At 45.5% G+C, this 24,753-nt stretch overlaps 1 protein-coding gene across 1 annotated transcript in view; it reads left to right on the top strand.

The window, feature by feature from the left end:
• PCDH1 (protocadherin 1) overlaps window positions 1-24,753 on the top strand; it is a 211,991-nt gene that overhangs the window by 55,396 nt on the left and 131,842 nt on the right. The gene's annotated exons all lie outside the window — the stretch shown is intronic.

A 24,753-nucleotide genomic window follows, 5' to 3' on the forward strand; every position in this document is an offset into this window, starting at 1 on the left:
GATGATACTGATTATTTAGATCCATTCCAATTAGGTTTCAGGCCTGGTAATGGGATGGAAACAGCCCTGGTTGATAACTTACACTGAGGAATGGATGGAAGATTGCAACACTGATGGTTCTTCCAGATCTCTCAGTGGCTTTCGGTACCATCAACCATGATATCCTTCTGGATCATTTATCTGGGTTGGGCTTAAGAGGCATGGTGTTAAAGTGGTTCTGGTCCTTCCTGGAGGAGCACTCTCAGAAGGTGGTGCTGGGGGATTTCTGTTCCACCCCATGGGCATTAGCCTGTGGGGTGCAACAAGGTTCCATCCTCTTCCCCCATGCTTTTTAATATCTACATGAAACCACTGGGGGAAGTCATCAAGTGGTTTGAGCTGAAGTATCATCAGTGCATGGATGATACTTAGCTGTACCTCTCATTTCCATCTACCCATCCAAGGGAGGCTGTGGAATTCTTGAACTAGAGTGTAGAGGCTGTTTTGGGATGGATGAGTGTGAACAAAGTGAGACTTAATCCAGACAAGATGGAGCGACTATGGGTTAGGAAACCATCTAGTCTAGATGGAGGTTTACAACTGGTCTTAAATGGGGTTGCACTCCCCCTAAAATACCAAGTGCATAGTCTGGGACTCTACGCTAACTGAACTGTATGCTAACTGGGGAAGTTCATGGGGCTGCGATATCCAGGGGTGTGTTTTACCAGCTTAAGCTGGAATGCCGGCGGTGACCCTATCTGGAGATGACAGACCTTGTCTCAGTTATTCATGCGCTAGTGATGTCCAGGCTAGGCTACTGTAATGCACCGTACATGGAGCTGCCTTTAAAGATGGCTCAGAAACCGCAGCTGGTGCAAAACGTGGCTGCCTGAGTATTGATGAGGGCAAAGTGATCAAATCATATATCACCTATGTAGCACCAGCTGCACTGGTTACCAGTGCATTTCCTAGCCCAATTTAAAGTGCTGGTTTTGGCCTTTAAAGCCTTAAATGGTTTGGGACAAAAGTACTCGAAGGATCACCTTCACCCATATGAACCCGGTCAAACTTCTAGAACAGCAGCAGAGGCCCTTCTTACTTGCTCACCTTTGAGGGCAGTTAGGTGGACAAGTACATGAGAGAAGGGGCTTTTCCCAAGTGGCAATGGGTTGCCATTGAGGGTCTGTCAGGCCCCAACATTGCAGGCTTTTAGGAAGGCCCTGAAAATATACTTGTTGATTCTGGCCTTCCCCTGATTATGTGTGTGTGTGTGGTTGTGGTTGTTTTTAAATTGTTGTTTTTATGAAAATGTATTGTTTATTTTATTGTTGAGCCGCCTTTGGAGGGCTCCTGCCCTGAAAGACGGCCTAGAAATATTAATGATAATGATGATTTACAGTGCACCATGTCTACTCAGAAGGAAGCCTCAATAAATTGAATGGGACTTACCTGCAGGCAAGTGTGTATAGGATTGCAGCCTAGACTGTAATGCTGATGATCTTGGGGAAGCTCCAAGAACCAAAATGCTCTTATATTTTCCCAAAATATTTGTCTTAGCAGACCTAACTACATTATTCTTTAATTCTATTTTATTTATTTCATTTCATTTCTATGCTGCCCAATAGCCAAGGCTCTCTGGGCAGTTTACAACAATTCACACACACACACAAAATTCAAAACTGCAACATTATAAACATTATAAAACATCATTATAATAAAACATGGTCTAAAAAATTTAAGGTATACAATTTAAAACAATTAAATAGCTAAAAACAATTTCAGTACATAATTTCAATACTAGACCTGTTCAAGACAGCTGCTCAATCATATGCCATTAAATGCCTGGGATTAGAGGGCAGTCTTAACCTGGCGCTGAAAAAATGACACTGTTGGCACCAGGCAGGCCTCAGTGGAGAGCTTATGGGGGCCACCACTGAGAAGGCCCTCTCCCTTGTTACCACCTTCCAAGCCTCCTTCGGAGGAGGTGCTCAGAGAAAGGCCCCAGATGTTCATTGTAGTGTCTGGGTAGGTTCGTGTCAGGAGATGCGTTCCATTAGGTATTGCAGTCCCAAGCTGTGTAAGGCTTTATAGATTAAAACCAGCACCCTGAATTGGGCTCAGAAACATACAGGCAGCCTATGCAAGCGGGCCAGAATTGGGTCTTTATGTGCTCAGTCCATTTATTTATTTCATTTCTATACCACCCAATAGCTGAAGCTCTCGGTGATTCACAAAAATTCTGGTCCCAGTTATTAATCTGGTTGCCGCATTTTGCACAAGCTGCAAAATATTGCAATGATCTAATTTAGAGATTATCAGAGCATAGACTACTGAAACTAGGTTATCCCTGTTCAGATAGGGGCATAGCTGGGCCACCAGCCGAAGCTGGTAGAAGGCACTCCATGCCACTGAGGCCACCTGAGCCTCAAGTGATAGAGATGGCTCCAGGAAAACCCCCAAGCTATGAACCTGCTCCTTCAAGGCGAGTGCAACCCCATCCAAAACAGGTTGAGCACCCTCCATCTAGAGGGTGGAGACCCTCCTCCTTTAAAGCAGGGGTAGAGAATCTTTTTGCCCCCAAGGGTGTGCAGTGGTTTGGGGGCTGATTGGTGAGCATGGATGGAGCCAGCAGTGTGCAGGGTCTGGTTCACTGCAGGGTGTTAATACTCCTCTCCCTATGTGCCCGCCCACGCACACACACAGATACAACTATGCTTTCCCCAGGTCACCAAACAGCTGTTTGACAGGTTGTGGGGAGCATGATTTTATGGGAAGGATAGTGGGCAGCAGTTACCTTCCGTGTGTACCATCCTCCCCATCACAATTCCCAGACTGCCCAAAAGCTGCTTGGCAGGGTGGGAGAGGGCTATGTCCAGGGGAGGCCATCCCCACCAGTTCCTCCCCATCCCACTCCTGTCAGCCCGCTGAACAGCTGAGTGGCAGGGTTGGGGGGGGTCAGTAGGGCTTGGGGCAGCCACAGTGGCCCACACTGAAGGCCTCTTGGGGCTGCATGTGGCCTGTGGGCCATGGGTTGCCCACATGCACTTTGAAGGCGTATCCATGCCCATTTGTTCTGCAAACCATCCCTGCAATTTAATATGTGGTTCCCACCAACTGGTTAAAGCTGTTAAAATGGCAGCATGGTAATATTTTGGTCATGTTGAACAGGCACAAGGCATTCTTAGATCCCAATTGCTGTGAAGTTTGTAAACTAATCTTGTCTCCACCTGCAATGAATTGACTAGATTGAAACTTACTCAATTTTTTTCAAGGAACATAGACTGATAGACAGCAAACACATACCAAAAACTCGGGCAAAACTTTCATTCGAATAACTGAAATCCTTCTAAGCAAAGAAAGAGAATACTTTTCTCACCGGATTAAATAGTTCCTTACATTGGTAAGCAACAATGAGTTGCCTTTAACCAGCTTTTGACAAAGCCTGGTCACTAGTGAGTTGTTTCTCTCTCTCTCTTTGGCAAGTTAGAATCTCCAGGAGCCAGTTGACACTGTTTGCGAGGCTTACAGCCCGACCTTGTTCAGACTTAGGAACGCCTAAGCCATTGATTTGAATGAGTCCAGGCATGCCCAGTTATGCATACTACCTGTTTGCACAGTGGAAGGCAAGGTGGAGGATCTTTCCAGGCATTGAGAGAGGTTGTGCTCTGTACTTAATCCAGCAGTTGCAGCAAACAGAGCTGTTTGGATAACCCCAGAACATGCATTTTGTTGCATCTGGGATTGGGTCAGGAGGGAGCTTGTGTAGGAATAGCAGGAGGAGAAGGAGAAGACAAAGTAGTGGGAATGCAGAGACACATAAAACCTTGTGTGTTTTGCAGTGTGCTTCAAACTTCAGGAGCTAGGTTGGGCGGGGACCTGTGCTGCTTAGCTTCAGCATTTGCCAGAAGAGGGGGAGGCAGGAGGCAGGCACATCCTGTCAAGGCCAGGTGTCATTGTTGGCACTGTTGGGAGGCCCCACCAGCCCTGATTGCTGACCAGCTGCTGTTGAGGTGCTTCTGGGAGGTTTGGGCCCCTCTGGTAGCAATATCATCGCTGCTGTCCTCCCATCCAGACTAAGTGGGTGGGCAGGTTTGCTTGCTCACCCACCTGTGTAAACAGGCAAGCGCAGAGTAGTTTCAAGGAGTGGCTGTTGCTGTCTTCAGTTGCTCATCAGGTCAGGTGAGTGAACAGGAGGAGGAGGAGGCTGCTATTGCTCCTGCCATTTTGCACTCTCTCTCCGTCTCTCGGAAGCACAGTAGGGAGAACTGGGCCCACTGGGATTGCCCAGACACAGTGTGGAAACAAGAGAAAGTGGGAGCAGCTGCAGCCTCCGTTCTCTGGTCCGCACTTTCTGAGTGCCGCCTTGGGGAGCACTGAGCCCTTGTGCTACCTAGAGAGAAAGCTCAAGAAGCCAGCTCTGCCTGCTTGCCCACCCTTTCTGGATGGGCCCAGTCCATATGACTGTGCCACTCAGAGGGCATGCTTAAGCATGCAGAGGTGGCTGCTCATCCAAGGAGCAGCTGGCCATCCAACCTCTGCTTAAATCCCTCCAGAGGAGGAGAGCCCACATCCTCCAGAGGCATCTGTTCCACTGTTGGCTTGTACCATCAGGAGGTTTCTTCTGATGTTTAGCTGGAATCTGCTCACCTGGAATTCCCACCCATTGCTTTTAGTCCTGCCCTCTGGAGCAACAATTCTGTTCCTTCTTGCATATGACAACCCTTCGGATATTTGAAGACAGTTATCATGTCTCTCCTTAAACTTTTTCAGGTTAAACATACCTAGCTCTTTCAGCTGTTCCTCATAAGACTTGGTTTCCAGGCCTGGTCACTCACCTCTGCACATGTTCCAGTTTGTCAATGTCCTTCTTAAAATATGGCACTCAGAACTAGACAAGTACTCCAGATGTGGTCTAACAGTGCAGAATAGAGTGAAGCTATTACTTCTCATGATCTTGACACTATTCTCCTATTAATGCAGGCTAGATTGCATTACCTTTCTTTAGCGGATGCGTCACATTGCTGACTCATGTTCAACTTGTGATTGACTAAGGGCACAATCCTACGAGGATAGTCAGCCGCCTCCGAACATGGAGGCGGCTGACTATCCAATGCAGGGTGGGCAGAGCATGGGGATCTTCTCCTCCGTACTCCAGCCGCCCTGCATTTGCAGATAGACAGCTGTCTAGCCAGGGCACATTGGAGTGGGGTAGAAGGCCAGACAGCACATAGGGAGCATCATAACAGTACTTCCACAGTCCCGTCCCTGCCCCTGGGAACACCCCCTTTTTGGCCACTCCACACTGCTCTTACAAGCATGGAGTGGGGACGAACCATACTGCCTACGAGGGGGAGGGGAGTTGGGTTTCTGGGAACTGAGCTCAGAAGGCAGGCTCTGAGCTTGGTTCCCAGAAACTGAAAAATTCTATGGCTGTCTAGACACTGTCTGGCCATAAGATTGTGCCCTAAGACACCTAGACCTTTTTCACATGTACTGCTGCCAAGCCAGGTCTCCTCCATCCTATACTTGTGCCTTTGATTTTTCTTACCTAAATGCAAAACTTTACATTTATCTCTGTTGAACTTCATCTTGGTTTCAGCCAAGTGTCCCAGCCCGCAAAAAGTGTTTTGAATCTTGATTCTGTCTTCTATGGTGTTGGCTATCCCTCCCAGCTTTGTGCTATCTGCAGACCTGTTCAGCATCCCCTTTATGCCCTCATCCAAGTTATTTATAAAAATGTTAAACAACATAGTTTAACCTAGGGGACCTCTATCCAGTTTGAGGAAAAGACATTAATGAGCACTTGTGGGTTATGGTTGTTCAACCAGCTTTGGATCCACTTAACAGTAGTATGCAACCCACATTTTATTATCTTGTCAACAAGGACATGCTTTGCTAAAATCATGATGTGCTATGTTTGTTAGAATCTTGTGATCGATTCCACTTGTAAGTCTATCAAAAAAGGGTGAGACAGTTGGTCTGGTATGATTGATCCTTGATTAAAACCACCCTGGCTTCTAGTAATCAATGCAATCTTTTCTAGATGCTCTCAGACCAACTGGTTAATAATCTTTTCTAGAATTTTGCCTGGTATCAGTGTCAAGCTGACTAGTCTGAAGTTTCTTGGATCATTTCCCCCCTCCCCACTCTGAAGATGGGGCAAAATTTGCCTTGTGAGGGCCTGCCCTAAAATGTGGGGTAGAAATATATTTATGCATTTATTTGCAAGGGGGATGATGAGCCTTAGTTTAAAAGGAAGAAATAGTCAAAAGCCATTAAATATATCACACATTTAAAGCGTAATTCTATATATATCTACTCAAAAGTAAATCCCAATTAATTTAGTGGGACTTCCTTAGGAACATAGGAAGCTGCTTTGTTCCAGGTTAGGCTATACCAGGTCAGAGTACTAGTACTGTCTACTCTGACTGATAGCAGAGTCCAGAGTCTTAGGTAGGATGTTTCTCATATCATCAGCTACCTGATTATTTGACTAACCCTTTAACCTTCTGCCTGCAAAGCATATGCACTACCACTAAGCTATGGCTTCTCCCCATCCTTAAATCTAAGTAAATATGCATAAAATTAAGAACATAAGAAGAGCCATGCTGGATCAGACCAAGGGTCCATCTAGTCCAGCATTCTGTTCACACAGTGGCCAACCAGCTGTCGACCAGGAACCCACAAGCAGGACATGAGTGCAACAGCACCCTCCCACTCATGTTCCCCAGCAACTGGTGTACGCAGTCTCACCACCTCTTGTACTGGAGGTGGCACATAGCAAATCAGGACTAGTAGTCATTAATAGCCTTTTCCTCCAGGAATTTGTCTACCCCCCTTTTAAAGTCATCCAAATTGGTGGCCATCAAATTGTGGAAGTGAATTCCATAGTTTAACTATGCTCTGTATGAAGAAGTACGTCCTTTGATCTGTCCTGAATCTCCCACCAATCAGCGTCATAGGATGACCCCAGGTTCTAGTATTTTGAGAGAGGGAGAAAAATGTCCCCCTATCCACATTCTCCACACCATACATAATTTTGTAGACCTCTATCATGTCTCCCCTTACCCTCCTTTTTTCTGAGCTAAACAAATCCCAGCTGTTGTAACTGTCTCTCATAGGGGAGATGCTCCAGCCCCTTGATAATTTTAGGTCCCCTTTTCTGCACTTTTTCCAGCTCTACAATATCTTTTTATAGGTGTGGTGACCAGAACTGTATACACTATTCCAAGTGTGGTCGCACCATAGAAATCTCTTTCCTGGTCAGTCACTACTAACTCAGATCCCATCAGGCTATACTTGAAGTTGGGATTTTTTGCCCCAATGTGCATCACTTTACATTTGCTTATGTTGAACTGCATCTGCCATTTAGATTATCATTCTCCCAGGTTGGAGAGATCCTTCTGGAGCTCTTCACAATCCCTTTTTGTTTTAACCACCCTAAATAATTTCGTGTCATCTGCAAACTTGGTCACTTCACTGCTCACTCCTAATTCCAGATCATTTATGACCAAGCTGAAAAGCATTGGTCCTAATACAGATCCCTGTGGAACCCCACTATTTACTTCTCCATTGGGAGAATTTACCATTTATTCCTATTATCTGCTTTCTGTTCTTTAACCAGTTACTGATCCATAAGAGGACCTGTCCTCTTATTCCATGACTGGTAAGTTTTCTCAGGAGGGACTTTGTCAAAAGCCTTTTGGAACAATGTCTGCCGGATCACCCCTGCCTACATGTTTATTGACACTCTCAAAGAACTCTAAAATGTTAGTGAGACAGGACTTAGCTTTGCAGAAGCCATGTTGATTCTTTTTCAGCAGGGCTTGTCCTTCTATATGCTTACTAATTTTATCTTTAATAATGCCTTCAACCAGTTGTTTGACAACTCTAGGATGGATGCCATCTGGGCCTGGTGATTTAATTGCTTTCAGTACATCAATAAGGTTGAGAACTTCATCTCTTGTTGCCACTATTTTCCTCAGTTCCTCAGACTCCCTTCCTGAAAACATCAGTTCAGGCACAGGTATCAGTCCTATATCTTCTGCAGTGAAGATGGATGAAAATAATTCATTCAATTTCTCTTCAATCTCCTTGTCCTCCTTCAGTCCTCCTTTAACTCCATTGTCATCCAATGGTCCAACTGCCTCCCTAACTGGTTTTCTGCTTCTGATATATTCAAATAATTCTTTATTGTTGGCCTTGATGTTGTTAGCGATATGCTCTTCAAAATGTCTTTTTTTTTTGCATCTCTTATTGTCTGCTTTCATCGTCTTTGTGTAAGCTTGTGCTCCCTTTTGTTTTCCTCACATGGGCAAGACTTCCATTTTCTGAAGGAAGCTGTCTTTTCTCTAATAGCTCCCTTAACACTGCTCATTAACCATGCCGGAGACCTCTTGCATTTGGTGCTATCTTTCCTAACCTGTGGTATACATTTTAGCTGGGTTCTCTTATTGTGGTTTTGAGTAAACTCCAAGCATTTGGAAGGAATGTAATCCTTTTGACTCCCCCTTTTAGCTTCCATTTCACCAGTTCCCTTATTTTAGAGAAGTTTCCTCTTTTGAAGTTAAATGTGACCATGTTGGACTTCCTGGGCAATTTTCCACTTAAATATATATTAAATCTGATAGCACTGTGATCACAGTTTCCAATTGGTTCAGTAACATTTACATCTCATACTAGGTCCTGGGCATCACCACTTCAGATTAAGTCCAAGGTCACCTCCCCTCAGGTCAGTTCCTTGACCAACTGTTCTAGGGCACAATCGTTTAGGGCATCAAGAAATGTAACCTCTAAGTCGTGACTGGAACATGCATTTATCCAGTCAATGTGAGGGTAATTGAAGTCACCCATTATGTCAACACTTCCTTGTTTGGAGGCCTCCCTGATTTCGTTTTCCATCTCAAGGTCACTCTGAGCATTCTGGTCTGGGGGACAATAGCATGTTCCCAGCACTAAATTAGTTTTGGAGCCTGGTATTGTCACCCACATCTCAAAAGCAGAAGCAAGACTTCCATCTCCCAAACATTCTCTTGTTGTTGTTGTTCAGTTGTTCAGTCATGTCCGACTCTTCGTGACCCCATGGACCATAGCATGCCAGGCCTTCCTGTCCTGCGCTCTCTCCCGGAGCATGCTCAAGTCCATATTCATTGCATCAGTGATGCTATCTAGCCATCTCATCCTCTGCCGTCCCCTTCTCCTTATGCCTTCAGTCTTTCCCAGCATCAGGGTCTTTTCCAGAGAGTTTTCTCTTCGCATTAGGTGGACAAAATATTTGAGCTTCAGCTTCAGTATCTGTCCTTCCAATGAGCACTCAGGGTTGATTTTGTTTAGGATGGACTGATTTGGCCTCCTTGCAGTCCAGGGGACTCGAAAGAGTCTTCTCCAGCACCACAGTTGGAAAGCATCGATTGGAAGCTCAGCCTTCCTTATAGTCCAGCTCTCACAGCCATACATTACTACTGGGAAAACCATAGCTTTGATTAGATGGACCTTTGTCAGCAAGGTGATGTCTCTGCTTCTTACTGTGCTGTCTAGGTTTGCCATAGCTTTCCTCCCAAGGAGCAAGCGTCTTTTAATTTCACGGCTACAGTCACCATCTGCGGTGATCTTGGAGCCCAAGAAAATAAAATCTGTCACTGCTTCCATTTCTTCCCCTTCCATATGCCAGGAAGTGATGGGGCCAGATGCCATGATCTTCGTTTTTTTAATGTTGAGTTTCAAACCAGCTTTTGCACTCTCCTCTTTCACCCTCCACAAGAGGCTCTTTAGATCCTCTTCGCTTTCTGCCATTAGGGTGGTATCATCTGCGTATCTGAGGTTGTTGATAATTCTCCCGGCAATCTTAATTCCGACCTGTGATTCATCCAGCCCGGCGTTTCTCATGATGTACTCTGCATGTAAGTTAAATAAGCAGGGCGACAATATGCAGCCTTGTCGTACTCCTTTCCTAATTTTGAACCAATCGGTTGTTCCATGTCTGGTTCTTACTGTTGCTTCTTGACCCTCATACAGGTTTTTCAGGAGACAGGTAAGGTGGTCTGGTACTCCCATCTCTTTCAGAATTTGCCACAGTTTGTTGTGATCCACACAATCAAAGGCTTTAGCATAGTCAATGAAGCAGAAATAGACGTTTTTCTGGAATTCTCTTGCTTTCTCCATGATGCAGCGAATGTTGGCGATTTGATCTCTAGTTCCTCTGCCTCTTCGAAACCCAGCTTGTACTTCCGGTAGTTCTCGGTTCACATACTGCTGAAGCCTAGCTTGTAGGATTTTGAGCATCACCTTGCTGGCATGTGAAATGAGCGCAATTGTATGGTAGTTTGAACACTCTTTGGCATTGCCCTTCTTTGGAATTGGAATGTAAACTGACCTTTTCCAGTCTTGTGGCCACTGTTGAGTGTTCCAAATTTGTTGGCATATTGAGTGCAGCATTTTAACAGCATCATCTTTTAGGATTTTAAATAGCTGAGCTGGAAGACTGTCATCTCCGCTAGCTTTGTTGTTATGGAAGCTGCCTTCCATAATCAATCTGATTTCGATATTGACCATCTGGTGATGTCCATGTGTAGAGTCACCTCTTGTGCTGTTGGAAAAGAGTGTTTGCTATGGTCAGCGTGTTCTCTTGGCAAAACTCTGTTAGCCTTTGTCCTGCTTCATTTTGTACACCGAGGCCATGCTTGTCTGTTATCCCGGTTATTTCTTGAGTTCCTACTTTAGCATTCCAATCCCCTATGATGAAAAGGACTTCTTTTTTTGGTGTTAGTTCTAGAAGGTGTTTTAGGTCTTCATAGAACCGATCAACCTCAGCTTCTTCGGCCTCAGTGGTTGGGGCATAGACTTGAATTACTGTGATATTGAATGGTTTGCCTTGGATTTGTACTGAGATCATTCTATCGTTTTTGAGATTGTACCCCAGTACTGCTTTTCCCACCCTTTTATTGACTATGAGTGTAACTCCATTTCTTCTAAGGGATTCTTGCCCACAGTAGTAGATATAATGGTCACCTGAATTAAATTCGCCCATGCCTGTCCATTTTAGTTCGCTGATTCCCAAGACGTCGATGTTCAGTCTTGCCATCTCATGTTTGACCACCTCCAGCTTACCTTGATTCATTGACCTTACATTCCAGGTTCCTAAACAATATTGTTCTTTACAGCATCGGACTTTCTTTTCACCACCAGACACATCCACAGCTGAGTGTCCTTTCGGCTTTGGCCCAGCCGCTTCACTCTTTCTGGTGCTACTTGGAAATTCCCTCTGCTCTTCCCCAGTAGTATATTGGACACCTTCCGAACTGAAGGGCTCATCTTCTGGCGTCATATCCTTTATCCTTGTGATACGTTCCATGGGGGTTTCTTGGCAAGAATACTGGAGTGGGTTGCCATTTCCTTCTCCAATGGACCACATTTTGTCAGAACTCTCCACCATGACCTGTCCGTCTTGGGTGGCCCTGCACGGCATAGCTTATGGCTTCACTGAGTTACGCAAGCCCCTTCGCCACAACAAGGCAGTGATCCATGAAGGGGAACTTGTAGGTTACCAGAGCATAAACAGCTGAAGCCAGGTTATCCCTGTCCAGATAGAGCATAGCGGGGCACCAACCAAAGTTGGTAGAAGACACCCTGAGCCACTGAGGCTACCTGAGCCTCAAGTAACAAAGATGGCTCCAGGAAGACCCCCAAGCTACAAACTTGCTCCTTCAGGGGGAGTGCAACCCCATCCAGAACAGGTTGAGCACCCTCCATCCGGTCAGAAGAACCACCCACCAACAGCATCTCAGTCTTTTCTGAACTGGGCTTCAGTTTATTAGCCCTTGTCTAGTCCATTGTCGCAGCCAGGCACCAATTTAGCACATCTGCAGCCCCACCTGATGAAGATGAAAGGGGGAAACAGAGCTGCAAATGCTGGATGACCACACTCAGGGGTTTCATGTAGATGTTGTATAGGATGGGGGACAAAGCCAACCCGTGCAGAATGCCATCCATGGGGTTGAGCAATATTCCCCAAGCACCACCTTCTGGAGCCAACCCTCCAAGTAGGAGTGAAACTACTGCAATGCAGTGCCTCCCACTCCCAGCTCAGACAATCATCCCAGAAGGATACCATGGTCAATGGTATTGAAAGCTACTGAGAGATCAAGGAGAATCAACAAGGTCACGCTCCCCCTGTCTCTCTCCCAAGATAGGCCATCATACAGCGTGACTATGACTGTTTCCATGCCAAAACCTGGCCTGAACCCTGACTGAAATGGATCCAAATAATCATTCTCATCCAAGAGTGTCTGGAGCTGGTTGGCAACCACCCACTCAAGGACCTCGCTCAGGAAAGGAACATTTGCCATTGGCCTAAAATTGTTAAGGTTTTCTGGGTCCAGGGAGGGTTTTTTTCAGGAGTGGTCTCACCACCACCTCTCTGAGGCAGCCTGGGACCGCTCCCTCTCTCAAGGAGGCATTAATCACATCCCTGGCCCGGCCAACTGTTCCCTCCCTGCCAGTTTTTATAAGCCAAGAGGGGAAGGATCTAATACAGAAGTTGTTCCATGAATCTGTCCAAGCACCTTGTCCATGTTCTCGAACTGTACCAACAAACTCTTCCAAGAAAACTGGACAAGACTGAGCTCTGGATACCTTACCTGATTCACCTGCTGTAACACTGGAGTCCCAGTGGATGCAAGAGTTTTTATCCTGGAAGTGCCTAGCAAATATATTACAGCAGGCCTCAAACAGGTCAACAGTGTCCTTAGGGCCAGCATATAATTAGCCCTAGATGACCCGGAAAAGCTCCACTGGGCAGCAGGTAGAGGAGGCAAGATGTAATTTTTTTGCCACCCTCACTGCCCCTGAATATACTTGACCATAGACACACACCAGTCTTCAGTCACTCCCACTAGGAGTTCTCCATCTGCACTCAAGCCATCTTGTATTTTGTTTCATTGCTCTCAGCTCTGGAGTATACCATGGAGCAGTACAGGCTCTACTCAGGAGAAGGGCACTCAGGAGCAATCGTGTCAACCACCCTGGTCAGTTTTGCATTCCACAGATCAAGCAGGGTTTTGGCAAGAGAGTCAGCCATATCAGCTGGAAACCTCCCCAGAGCTCTCTGGAAACTATTTGGATCCATTAGCTTCTGGGCATGAACCATCTTAATAGGCCCCCCACCCTTGCAGAAGGGAAAAGCTGCTGTAAGTCCAAACCTCAGCAGGCAATGATCTGACCATGACAAAGGGACTGATGCAGAGTCCCACACCTTCAGATTACCATCTCCATGTCCAATTGAGAAAACTAAGTCTAGAGTATGCCTGCTACATGCATTGGGCCAATGAGATGCTGGGACTGCCCCAATGAGATGCTGGGACTGTCCCATGGTTGCCATGGAGCCCATGAAATCCTGAGCCGCCCCAGTCAAGTTGCCTTCAGCATGAATGTTGACCTCTGCCAGAACCAACAGTCTGGGAGATTTCAACAGCACATTCGAGACCACCTCTGTCAGATCAGCTAGGGAGTCTGTTGATCAGTCTGTTCTGCTGGCCCAACACAAGGTGCAAACACTCCAGACTTGTAGTCAGATGGACAGGGAGCCTGCAGAGGGAGATGGAATTCCTATGGACCACGGCAACCCCCGCTCCCTGGCCCTCAGTCCTATCCTGATGCTGAACCAAGTACCCTAGTGGGCAGAGCTGAGAGAGACTGACTCCTCCCTGCTCACCCACCCAGTTCTTGATTTTGCGTGCCAGATTGGCCACCTCATCCTGTATTAAATCATGGATAAGGGAGGTCTTATTTTGAACTGATCTGACATTTAAAACCAGCATCTGAAAACCTGATGGCAGGCTGAAAGGGCAACCACCACACCTGTGGCTTGGGGGAGGGCCGGAACACAGCACAGCCTTTAGCTGTCTGGACCTTGTTCCCCTAACCTGTCTGGCCCTCCTCCCAATGCTATATCTCCCTTGACCTGTAACCACACTACATAACCAGGTTTTAAGGGAAACAGCCAACCCCACACATTAAAAAAAAACCTGCAAAGCCAATCAACCCAGTGTTAGGGGGGTGGCCCTTGCCCTTGCATCCCCTCCAAAGTGGCTCCAACGAAAGAAGCGACCCCGCCTTTGGAGTCGCTGATGCCAGGGCATTGCTGCTCCATGTTAGGGCTGGGCAGATAAGATCCTTCCCAGGCAACTTGAGCACAGCTGGCTCAAATCTTCAGTACTCGGCCTGAGAGAATGTTTTTTCTCTTCAGCTCCAGCCAGGGGGATAGTTTCTCTCAGGCAGCAAAAGCAGTCCTGGGCAGGACCATTAAGATGTTACGTTGGCCCACCTGCTGCTATAGCGTGTCCCAACTGTCTTCCTCTGCTCGGTCCTGGCTTTTTTATTCCTTTCTTAATGATCACTGGCAGAGGTGGGCCTGGCTCACACATAATGATAACCCATGGTTTGGTTTGTTGAATTCTGGGTTGTTGTTAGCTGTGCTAACAAGCCATGGTTTGTTAACCATGAACGACCCAGAAAGAGAAACCATGGTTTGTTGTTGCATTGTGACCTCTGGGTTATTTAACCCCTCGGCTGTTCCACAGGAGAACCCAGAACCTTGGGTTGTTTATGGGTTGTTTCACCAGGCTGCAGAGGTGGTAGGCAAGAGTGGTAAAAAAACAAAACAAACCCAATGTGCTTTACATGCTGGTACTACAGTTCTGTAAGGGCATTTAGGATAGAGAGGGAGCAGGGAGGGGAGCAGCCTAGCAACTGAGGAAACAAACCATAGTTTTGTTTGATCATTTGCCAGACAAACCCTGGATAGGGCAACAAATGCTGGGTTAAATAAACAGTGGGTTAGCGTTATGTGCGAACCAGCTTGTAGAGTGAAGGAAGATGGTCAGATCAATTCATGTGATGGCTAACAATGGGGTGTATATTGTATGCAAGGTTGTCTCTGACTGTTCAAGAAGGTTGTTCCTAGGGAAGTAATCTCTATTAACACTAAGAGATTTCCAAAGAATTAGCAGTAATTGCCACTATGAGAGAGATGCTGTCTGGCTCCTCTGGGATCCTTCTGGATCAAAAGGCTGGGTAGAAAGTAAGCAAATAAATAGCATTAACCCTAAGGGGGTGAATGAAAGCATAAAAGTAATGGATGTTGCCAAATTTAGTGTTTAACAAAACAATTTTTATACTTTTATTTTGAGTGCCATGTCATTTCTTTCTAGATACTGGAATTGTAGATAATGTGAATTTTGTATTTTTAAAGAATTTTGTTCTCAAAGGAAAACATGAACATTGATGAATGATCCTTGTATCCAAAAGCCCAGGCAGCAAATACCAAAAAAATCAAATTTCTTTTGGAAAGATTGAAAGTCAGTATGGTGAGCATGATTCACAATTAAAATCTCTCAAAATACCTGTTCAAAATGAATCCTTCAAATTGCAGGTGTAGAGATGTAAAATATCTGGAAAATTTGAAGCCATGGGGGAAAAAACTAGTTTTTTTCATGGGGGGTGGGAAAAAAAGGAAACTTTGGGAAAAATGGAAAAATAAGCAGTACTTGTTTTTTTAGGGCTCTTTACATATCAAGAGACACTTTGTTGCCTTAAGACAGCCTTCCACAACCTGGTGCCCTCCACGTATTTTGGACTTCAGTTCCCATCAGCCTCAGACAGCCAATGGTCAAGGATGCTGGACATTGTAGTCCAAAACACCTGGAAGGCACAAGGTTGGGGAAAGCTGCTTTAGAAACACCAAGCAGCCTTCATGTTCCTAAAGTTATATTATATATAACTTGGTTTGCTCATATAATTATTATATTTAAAAACCTTTAAAAGTAAACTCAGGGCGCAATCCTAAGTAGATAGATGGTCGCCTTGGACACGACCGCCTATCCAAAGCAAGGCAGGAGAGGCACAGGGGGATCATTCCCTCCGCACCTCTCCTGCCTTGCTCTTTTTCACTAGACAGACTTTTTCAGCTGTCTAGCGGTGGGGGGGGGGGGCAGCCGGGAGAGGAAGCTGCCGTACAACGCATAGAATGTGTCATATGCGCAGCTCCGCTCTCCCCGCTCCGGAATGCCCCCCAGCCCCACCCCTTTTCAGTTGCTCCGCACTCATCTTCTGAGTGCAGAGGATGGGGCTTCTCTGTGCTGCATCCGAGGCAGCGCGGACAAACGGGGAGGTCGGTTCTCTGGGAACTGACCTTGGAGCACAGGCTCTGAGGTCAGTTCCCAGAATAGACCATATCCTATTATTTGCTAGACAGTGTCTAGCGGCCACAGGATTGCTCTCTCAGTAAATTCGTAATTATTGTCTAACTAAATTAAACTTTTATATTTAATATATCAAACTTGATACATTTATCAGCAAGTCAAGATATACATAACGTATTTTAGGTTCCTGTTTAATATCTGGCCAGTGGGAACATCAGCAAGTACTCCCTGAAACATCTGAAGCATTCTAGAAGCCAGAAGCAGCAGGAAGAAGTGGAGGCAGAGGAAGACAGCATCTCTTCCTATTTGTAAGGAAGTTTAGAGAGCAATCCTATGGCCGCTAGACAGCATCTAGAGGGCCATAGGATTTTCCTGGCTCCAAATGTAGAGAGAACCCTCCGAGCTTGGAGCTAGGAAACTGCGCTCCCCTCCCCCTCATAGCCATCGCAGTAAGAACTGCAGCAGTTGCCTCTCCATGCTTGTAAAATGGAGCATGAAGAGGGTGAAAAGGGGGTGTTCCCAGGGGCGGGATGGGGAGGAGACCACAGAAGCCCCTTTATGCCGCTTCCTATGGGGTCTCCAGGCATGTTCCCGCCTTCTCTCCGAAGCCCTGGCTAGACATGCAAAATTGCGCGTCTAGCCAAGAACGCAGAGGGTCGCCTCTGTGCTCCAGCTGCCCTGCATAGCATAGTCACCAGCCTATGACTTCGGAGGCTGGTGATTGCGCCCTGAGGAAATTCCTAGACCTGTTCCTGTTTCTGGGATGGAGCTTAGGGAAATCTGATCTGAAGGAAATGCTATTGAGATTTTATTCAGCTGGGAAAGACTGAGCTTAGGAAAGGTAAGTAACCATATTTAAGAACTGTTCAGTCTCAGCCTATTATTTGAAGAGTGACATTTTATTCACTTTTGTAAATATTTTCCATTAATGAACTTTTTTTTTAATTCATTTTGAAATGTTGTCTCTAGTGGTGGTGTCAATCCCATGTCTGTGCCATAGGATCCAGGCTACTGAGTTCCTTTTAGGCAGAGAGGGTTTAGTCTAATGACAGCAGTTAAAAGGTTTAACAGTTCAGGCAGCATTCCCTAGTGGTGAGGTCTAATTGAGAACTTCATTAAAAACAAATGAAGTGAGTTCTATAGACTCAAGTCTCATAGTTAATTTAAGAAAAGAAAAGGAACATAGGTGGAATCACCCACATGCTATTCCGTTGCATCTGGTGGTAGGAGCGGGATAACCTGCAGCATTTTTTATGTATGGTTTTTAGATTATAACTACGATAATTGACTGCTACAGCATCTAACCAGAACAAGCTTAAAAACCCAAACTGTCAAGAGTGCATATTTTCCCTCATTATTATGATAGGGTGACTCTACTTATATGTTGAGAAACTGAACATAAATGTCTATCAGTAAAAGGTACTTTAGTTTAATAATGTTAATAAGGAATGGAAGAAATAACTACGCTGGGAATCTTACTGAGACATCAAAATACATTTTCCTTCATGGCTTCATTATTTCCAGACATTTTACATTTCTAGTCTTTCTACATAAGTGTTTTTATTACATAGTTTTTAGAAATCATTTTGGGGGGAGTAAAGGCTGAGTATTAATATATAAACACCTTGTCTTACATTCTAGAAGAAAATATTTCATAATCCAAACCTGTTTAAGTTTTGGAGGGAAAAAACAAAATGGTCCCTGGGAAAAAATGGAAAAACCCAGGTTTTTTTCTGAATTTTTCTATTTTTTTCCTGGACCTTCACATCTCTATGCAGGTGTGGTTAAAATAAATGGAATGGAAAATACGATTTTTAAAAAAGTAAATTAAATATTTTAAGATTTCTAGCTAAAATAAAAATGATTGTATAACATTACCAATAAAACTATTTTCCCTTCAGAGCCACTCAGGCGGGAAACAGATGCTTATTTCAAATGTAGCCCATCACGAAGCAAGAAAAGCACAACACTATAGAAATGTTCCCCGTTCTGTTGGTCTTTGGCTGGTGATCCCATGAAATATAATGTGAAAGCGTGATCCTCCCCAAAAATGTAGGCAGGTTGTAGGGGTTGTGGGTGAGGAAACTGTATTGCTGGCGAGCTCTTTTTAAAACATGTATGTAAAAGTAGAATCATAGAATAGTAGGGTTGGAAGGGGCCTATAAGGCCATCGAGTCCAACCCCCTGCTCAATGCAGGAATCCAAGCACATAGTTTTTTGTTAACAGCTGTATACATATTGTTGTAAGGTTGGAAGTTTGGACAGGAGAGAGTTTAATGGAGCCAAAGGTGCTTTTGGAGAATGCCTTAATGGACCTGGCAATTACCTGCTTTTGTTAGGAGAATGACAGGAGATGTATTTCCATGGAAACGAAATAGACAATTCCTGCTTTATACTTGACCATTTTGAAATGTTCTAAATCAGAACACTGCATAGAGATGGTGTGTGCCTGAAAGCCTGATATTTGCTCATGTAGCTCACAATATGTAGGGCATTCATGACTTTAATAACAACTGTAATAGATTTTATGTTGTGCTGCCCTTGATGACAGTCTAGACATTTCATCTGGAACAAACTGTTGCAATCCAAGGATTCCTTGGATGCCAGTGCTTCATTGACTGTGCTGCCTCCCTATTGCCTTCTAGACTCAATTTGAGATGCTTATGATCTATAAACAGGACTTGGTTAAAGAAAAAAAGAAGTAGTAGTGGTTAAATTCTATGCCAACACAATCGAAAATCTGCAGGATGAAGAGATAAATTCTGAAAGCTGTATCAATAATGCAAAGTGAGTAAATTTACATAATTTAGTTGGTCATTTTTCCTATTTATACATCTGTTTTCTGCTTTTGCTAGTCTTGGGGAAGGGATAAAGCACTGGAAATCTTGTTTAGCTACCCCTTGTTCCTCCACATTTTAAAGAAGGGTATAAGATTGTATTTTACCTGTTCTGAGGCCTTAGAATGGTGCAGGCTGTAATTTCAAATATGTAAGCAGAGCCTACACAGTGACCGACTGGATGAGCTGCTCCAGTGTTTTAAGTAGCTTCTGTCACGTTCTTTTGCATTAGATTGTAAACCAACGTGGCCCTAGGCAAGTCATGCTTTTCCTCAGCCTCAACGTTTGCATCTGCAATATGGAGAGGATGATGTTGATTTAGCTTAGAGGGCTATCTATATTAAGTATTAAAAGAAAACAATGTATGCAAAAGGTTTTGAATACTCAAAGAGTTACCTGAGTGCTAAGTACTATCACCACACAGAGACAGGTAGTAGGAGTTAAGGAACTGAGGATATAGCTTTAGCGTCATATTGATTGATTTCTATGAGGGACTAAAGGTTGGATGAAACACACCCACAGACACACATGATAGTAGGGAAGGTAGAACCTCCTCTCTTATCTGCTGTCACCATCTGGTGGCAGGTTGTTGACAGTAATGTTGGAATTGGTTCCTGCTTGTCACCTGTGGTTCTTACTGACTTGCCTGATACTGGATACTTTCAGTAAAACGGGATATTCTGCTTCAAGTCTGTCGACTTCCTTTTACTAAGTTCCATTTTCATCCTAAAGAGAAGCTGCTTGAAGCTCATAATGCCCTCCTTTTATAAACACTTCAAGTATGTACCATATGATCAGCTCCCATTAATTTCATTGGGATTATAGGATAAATTCCTGGTGGATTGTGTCCCATGGAAGGGATCTCTCTGTTTGCCCCCTTTAATGACAACCAGAGACCGTAAGGCTGCTCTGTTTCGACCTACCCAGGAATCTGTGGATTGACTAAGAATGGAAAGGTTTTGATGAAACAGTTGGAATTTATATTATCAAAAATGGAGGATCTATTTGACAGATAGGAGCATCCACTGCACATTGTTTGTTTTTTCTTCCCAGCAATCCTTGAGGGAGCCCAAGGTATAAGTTAAAACGATCTCAGTACTTGCTAGAGCCTAATTTGAATGTTTACAGCAAACTCCCACTTCCCATCTTAAGACTGTTACCCAGTGTTTCTCGAACTGTGAGTTGGGACCCACCAGTGGGTCTCAACCAACCTTGAGGCGGGTTTCAGTGCTGCAGACTGCCCAGTGCCTCTTTGCTTGACTGCCATGGCTGTGCCATGCACACTGCAGAGGCAGGTGTGGCAGCAGGAGTTGATAAGAGAGCAAGGCTAATAATAATAATAATTTTTAAATGCTGGGAATAAAGGGGAAGAGGATGAGAGAGGGAAGCTGTTATAGGAGGAAGTGAATTTAAAAGCAGCAGGAGGGTGGGATGAAACTGGCAATTGGGGATAGGGTACAAGTTAAGTGTGAAAGAAGGAGGAGAGAAGAAATGACAGGAAATGGGTATGAAGGCTTTGAGAGGCGCGTGGGGGAGGAGAAAAAGAATAAAATCAACAATTTTCTCTACTTAGAGCAGGGGTCCCTAAACTTTTTGGGTCAGTGAGCATATCTGGAATTTTGAAAGAGTGTCACGGGTGGTATAGAAATAAATAAATAAATCTGCTGGTGGCAGTAGCACCTTCACCGCACAGAGGCAGCGGGCAGGTGGGTGCTGCTGCTCCTTGCCACTGTTAATTGCTTGTCTCCCTTGGTGGGTGAGTGAATGACTGGGAACAACAGCTAGGAGCAGCTGCCTTCCCTCCTGAACCTTTTGGTGTGCTGTGATTGGCTGTAGAATTAGTCTGAATCCTGTAGGTGAAGAAGGAGTGAGTTGGCAGTGTGTGTGTGTGTGTGGGGGGGGGGGGTGTTCGTTTTGCCTCCACATATGGCTTTCTCCCCCCTTCAGTTTAAGTCCTTCTAAATAGCTGCAGGCCTCAAGATTATTTCTAAAGGAGGGTTAGGACTATGTGACACCGTGATCGAGAAATGCTGGGGCTTTTAAATAGGTTTAACAGTTTTTAAAAAGCAAGAAAAAGCCCTCAGCACTCTATTTAAGAAGAGCCATGCTGCATCAGATCAAGGTCCATCTAGTCCAGCATTACTGTTCACACAGTAGTAGGGATGTCAGAGAATTTTGCCACGAATCTCGGGGAGGCCGAATGCCAGCTCATTCGGCCCCCCGAAATTGGTGGCAAAATGGTCTGCCTCCCCGCCCCCCCCGAGACGGGACTTACCTTGGGTGAATCTCCATTTCCAAGTTAAAAAAAAAACACATGATAGGCTACGTAAAGATTTACGTAGCCTATCACAGCTAGATTTTTAAAAAATACCATGATAGGCTACATAAATGTTTACGTAGACTATCACGACTGAGGTAAAAAAAAAAGAAAAGCACCACACGTATGCAAATGGCGGCGCCCATGGGCACCGCCATTTGCATTCCTTATTTTGGCACGTCTAGTCTACGTAAACATTTACGTAGACCACGGCAAAAATAAGGGGAACGCAAATAGTGTAGACACTACTCTATTTGCGTTCCCCTTATTTTCGCCGTAGTCTACATAAATGTTTACGGAGACTAGACGTGCCAAAATAAGGAACGCAAATGGCGGCACCCATGGGCGCCGCCATTTGCGTACGCGCGGTTTGGTTTTGTTTTTTAACTCAGCCATGATAGGCTACATAAACATTTACGTAGCCTATCATGGCTGACTGCAGGGATGCAAACGGCGGCGGCTATGGCCGCCTCCATTTGCAGTCCCAGCCAGCCAGGATTCGCGGCCGGAGGGACGGGGTGCCTCCCCCCGAGCCAGAATTTTTTTTGGGGGGATGGGGTGCCTCCCCCCCAGCCAGAATTTCAGGGGGGAGGGATGGGGCGCCTCCCCCCCTGGCCAGAATTTCGGGGGGAGGGACGGAGTGCCTCCCCCCCACCGCGAATCAAATTTCATCACAGGTAAGTGACTTTCGTACATCCCTACTGACAGTAGCCAACCAGATGCCCTTTGGAAGTCCACAAGGACATGAGTGCAAAAGCACTCTCTCACCCATGTTCTCCTGCTGCTACCATGGGTGAAATGTAAATTAATTCTAGTAATAATAAATTTGCTTATGTGTGTGTGTGCGTGCGCATCTGTGCATGCGTGTATATATAGATACAGATATAGATATATGCATGCAATAATTATATATATATTTGGGGCCTTTTTACCCCACTCTTCAGCCAAAAAAGGCTCCCAGAGTGGCTTACGAAGATGAATATTAAGACAGCACCTGCCCTCAGGCTTACAATCTAAAAGACACAACACAAAAAGAAAAGGGTTTGGGAGGGAGGGAGGGAAAGAAAGCAAATACATCACTGACTGATGTATTGGGATGGGTTGGTCTCCCTTTTGTGATGATGTTCTTCCTGGGAGGCAGGAGGTGCAGCCCCCCAGTGGCCCTCGGTTCTCCAGCCAATGGATGAGGCCAGAGTCTGCAGTCCCAGGGAACTGTCAGTTGAAGCTGCATGTTCTTTCCAGCAGGGAGGGGTGGAGCGAGCTCCCTGCAGCTCCTCCCTCTCTGGCCAATGTATAGGACCAGGTTGGTCTCCCCCCTGTGATAATGATATATATACGTACACACATATATACATATATATACTCAACGCACATCCCTAAATTTTATACAGTTCAAATCAAGTATGAAGCCCAAACAGAATTGGGCAGTCTTTCTGTCTCAAAATAACGTATTTTGCTTTAGTTTCGCTAAGAGCTGCAGGAGAAGAGAAGGAGCGTGGTTCAGTGAGTAACAGGTGCATCTTCCATTCCTAAGACACATTTTTACCATGGTTTCCCATCACTGTGCTTTGGGAGAGGGCAAGGATGGGGCCATGAGATGGCCATTCCTCCAGTACCAGCACACTTAACTATGAAACAGCCTTAAACTGGATTTCAAGCATCATAATTCCCTAGCCCGTGCTCCTATCCTTCTGAAACTTGGCAGGTTTCTCATCTTGGGGGCACCTCTAACGACTGTGCATCTTCACACAAATTTAACCAAAAACTATTGGGGGGGGGGAAGGGAAGGGAAACCAAATCACTCCCTCCCCTAAACTGGAAAACTCCCCTTCCACATGAACTGCTGCACCTATCCTTCTGAAACTTTGTTGGTTTCTTACTTAGGGACACCTCTAGGCTGTCTGTAATTTTTAGAACAATGGTCCACAAGGAATAAAGGAAGATAAGTATGTCATCTTCTGGGGACCCTCAAAATGTCAAGGCTACCCTTGCACAAAAAAACCCTGGGGCTATCATTCTGCAGTTAGGAGACATGATCTTTTCTGTTAGGGTAATGAATCCTGAAATGTCCATCCATTCTTCCAAGGAATAAAAAAGTTACTGGTACTTCCCTTTAAAGGAAAATCAAAATATAAAGGCACATAGCCCAAAAAACCCTGCACCTATTATGCTGACATTAGGCAGGTATAAACCCCTCCTAAGGGGCAACTATGCCGGCAACTATCATCCAGTTCTGACCAAGAGAAAAAAGTTAGTGTTTTTTTTTTTACATTTCCCATGAGAGTCAACAGGAAGCATAAAGACTCAGTTTTCTGAACCTTGAGTTGAGTTTGGTACTGAGCTGAAGTGGACTGACTCCAGATTGGCCCAAGCAGAAGCGAGATGTTTTCCAAACCACTGAGTGAGGGTCTGAGTTGAAGGGGGAGTGGGGTGGAATCAGTGTACACTTCTTATGTATGTATGTATGTATCTATACACATACACACACACACACGCAAGAAGCTAAGGCTGATGCCTTATCTCACGTGCCCTGTGATTAGGGATGGCGGAGAATTTCTCCCCGAAACTTCGGGTGGCCGAGCACCAACGTGTTCGGCCCCCCGAACAAGTTTCGGGGAGAAATCCTCCGCCCCCCCGCCCCCTCCCCGGGACGGGACTTACCTTCCCTGAATGTCCCTCCCGGCGGCGGGTCCGGCTGGCGGTTCGTCCGGTGTTCGAGCGGGGCGGGAGCGGCAGCCGGTCTTTCGACCGGCTGCCGCCCCCGCCATTGCAATGAAAGAAAAAAAAAAAAAAGTCCCCTGATAGGCTACGTGACGATTCACGTAGCCTATCACGGCAAGATTTGCAAAGTCAGCCGTGATAGGCTACGTGAATCGTCACGTAGCCTATCACGGGTGACTTTAAAAAAAAAAAAAAAGTGTGTACGGATAATGGCGGCCCCCATAGGGAGCCGCCATTCGCGTTCCTTATTTGGTCGCTGTAGTCTACGTCAATGTTTACATAGACTACGGCGAAAATAAGGGCAACGCAAATAGCGTTGCCCTTATTTTCGCCGTAGTCTACGTAAACATTGACGTAGACTACAGCAACTAAATAAGGAACGCGAATGGCGGCTCCCTATGGGGGCCGCCATTCGCGTACGCGCTTTTTTTTTTTTTTTTAAAGTCACCCGTGATAGGCTACGTGACGATTCACGTAGCCTATCACGGCTGACTTTCCAGATCTAGCTGTGATAGGCTACGTGAATCGTCACGTAGCCTATCAGGGGACTTTTTTTTTTTTTTTTTTTACTTTCGTGTTCGCGGCCGGGCGAGGCGGGAAGCCTCCTCCCCGGCCTGAATTTCGGCCGGGCGAGGCGGGAAGCCTCCTCCCCGGCCTGAATTTCGGCCGGGCGAGGCGGGAAGCCTCCCCCCTCGGCCTGAAC

This window comes from Heloderma suspectum, chromosome 4 (assembly GCF_057233095.1).
Source record: "Heloderma suspectum isolate Gila_16-S chromosome 4, 16-S_ref, whole genome shotgun sequence".
Lineage (NCBI taxonomy): Eukaryota > Metazoa > Chordata > Lepidosauria > Squamata > Helodermatidae > Heloderma > Heloderma suspectum.